Source organism: Etheostoma spectabile, chromosome 9 (assembly GCF_008692095.1).
Source record: "Etheostoma spectabile isolate EspeVRDwgs_2016 chromosome 9, UIUC_Espe_1.0, whole genome shotgun sequence".
In the NCBI taxonomy this organism is placed as follows: Eukaryota; Metazoa; Chordata; class Actinopteri; order Perciformes; family Percidae; genus Etheostoma; species Etheostoma spectabile.
The window spans coordinates 14436645-14439211 of NC_045741.1; the positions used below are offsets into that span (position 1 = coordinate 14436645).

At 36.3% G+C, this 2567-nt stretch overlaps 1 protein-coding gene across 3 annotated transcripts in view; it reads left to right on the top strand.

Moving 5' to 3' along the window:
• LOC116695398 (receptor-type tyrosine-protein phosphatase C) overlaps positions 1-2567 on the top strand; it is a gene marked incomplete at its 3' end in the record, with an annotated part of 10212 nt that overhangs the window by 441 nt on the left and 7204 nt on the right.

The window sequence follows — 2567 nt, forward strand, 5'->3', positions numbered from 1 at the left end:
CTAATGTTGATATTTTCAGCGCTTATTTCGAAGGCCCATTTTTTGTGATAAAAAAATGAAAACGGGTCAAATTTGACCCAAGGACAACATGAGGGTTAAATGAGGAAAAGGGAAACAATGTACTGCAAACATTGTTTTTGAATATTACAAAAATCAATCACAAGTACTTACATTATTTTAGATCAGTATAGTTTCCAGTTCAACTTTACTTTGTTGAGATCCAACAGTCTCAAAACAGTTCTACTCCATTCTAAACTCTGTGAAAGGGCACTCGAAGAGCTCATACCTCCGCCAATCTTTATGTTAACAGGAAAAACAATTGGTGTATCCGCCTGGGATTTGGATCCACTTCAAAATGTAATTGCTTCTTCCTTGGCCCATGCTACATCCTTAACCCATGCAAGTTTAATGAAAATGGTGAAACCATAACTTGATAACTAACAATTATAAAAAATATTGTCATCAGAATAAAAACATGCTTTTCACAAGACTTAAAATTTACTAATTTACCGTAATTAGTGGCCTGTTGAACAAATTCAACTGTTTTGTGTGTTTGAAATAGCGTAACACGGTTGAGAAATTTGTTATAGATTATGTTATTAAGTTAAATTTGAAGGCAACACAGGACGTCTTCACAAGATGAACTCCAATCTGCATGAAAAACGTTATTATTAATACCTGTCATTGGTCTACTCTCCATTATTCAAACATAATTTAGAGAATCAAAATAAAGGCTACAATTGATTTAAAACACAAATATGGGTTAGCTTTTGCATTAGGACCAAGCCTCATGCTGACAGGATTTTTTTTTTTTTTCATTCAGATTCATTGTAATCAATTAATGATTATTAAGCACTGCATTACGAAAATATAACATTCATTCCTAAACACTGTAAGTGAACATTAAATATTAGATTTAGCACCTTGTATCTAAAGTATTTCCTATTTCAGGAACTACTTATTTATTACTAGGCTTGTGCAGTCAACAGCTACATCTGCCTCCTTATAATTTGTAGCTTAGTACACATCCAAACATTGATACATGCATTATCTCTACGGTGCTTTAGAAATTGACTGATTAAGATATGTTTTCTGAAAGTAATTGCATTTTCTTGCCAATTTGTAATTTCAACTCAACATCCCAAGCTCTATCAATACTAAATGCCAAATAGACATTGACGGGATGATGATCTATAGAATGTGTGTAATCAGCAATATAGAAGAAGATCTCCAAAGAGTGAAAGCATTTCACTCTGATATACTGGATATAATTGCAAAACTTGTCCACAGAATCAAACATGATTTCATTACCTCAGATGTATAAGTATGCTGTGATTAAACTGTGTTAACATTAAAAGTATTTCTACTTTAAGGTGACCTCTAGCTTGCTTTCCATCTTAATCCTCCTGCAAGCACCTCACCAACACTCACACCCAGCAAGACATTTTCACACTAAACTCCAACTGCTGTCAACTTTGCACTGTTGAATTTCTTCTCCATGGTCGCCCTGTCTCCCTTCCTCTATTTCACATTATTTCTCTGTCAAACTTAGACAAACGCTTATGACCGTGAACAGTACAGTGTTAGAGTATCACATCTTTGTTTCACACTCTGCCCTGAAAACACTGAATAAGAAAATACCCAAACGACTAAGGAGGCTTCACTTAAAACTAGTTTTAAAAACAACTTCAAAACTTAAGCTGTGGCTGAAACAAACTTAGTTATGATCAAATATTTACTTATCAGCTACTTGAAATATTCATAGAGCACAACTGAATGTCTCAAACCTTTCACTGAAACAATTCAGTCACCACAAAGTTTGGGGAGTATCATAAAAAAGTGTCAATCATGCACTTTTTCCACTAATCATGGACTACTGCTATTATGACTGAGCCTCGTAATACACCTAGGCCAAGTCATTACTATTGCAGGCTTTCATCAGAATAAAGACTATCCGATATAAGCCCTACGAAGTGCATCGAGAAAAATGTAGTCACTGTATTTCCTGCTTGTGGGCCCTGTGTTGCAGGTGGCGTGGACTACATCAGCTTTGCCCTAGCCCAATAGCGTAGCCCTTAGAGGGCAAAGCAAATACGAAATAGAAGGATAGTTACGTATTGTGACTCAAGATTCTATGAGTAGCATTCTAAGGTTTGGGCCACCTGCTCCTAGAACATTTGGCTGAAGAAAAAAGCTGATGTTTGGGAGACGAGCAACTGGTCGGCTCTGTTATATACAGCATTGGCAGACGTAGTTGAAGTCTGTGCTGCAAGGGCGGGAAAGAAATCTTCACGACAAATAAAACCCAATTTATACTTCTATACGCCTGTACTTCTAGAATCTGGAGTTACATTATGTAACTATCGATATAATGTAAGAGGTAATGTCCTTTTGTGCTTCAGTATGAGCTTGAGATCTGTCCAAACTAAAACTATAGTGTAGGGTGGTTTGATCTTTTATTGCAAAGCAGGAAACAGTGGTTTTCCTTCCGAAATAGCAAGTGTGGCTCTTTGCTGCATTGTCATAGCAACCAGGTTGTACAACGCTGCCTCATGGAGAACTAAAGA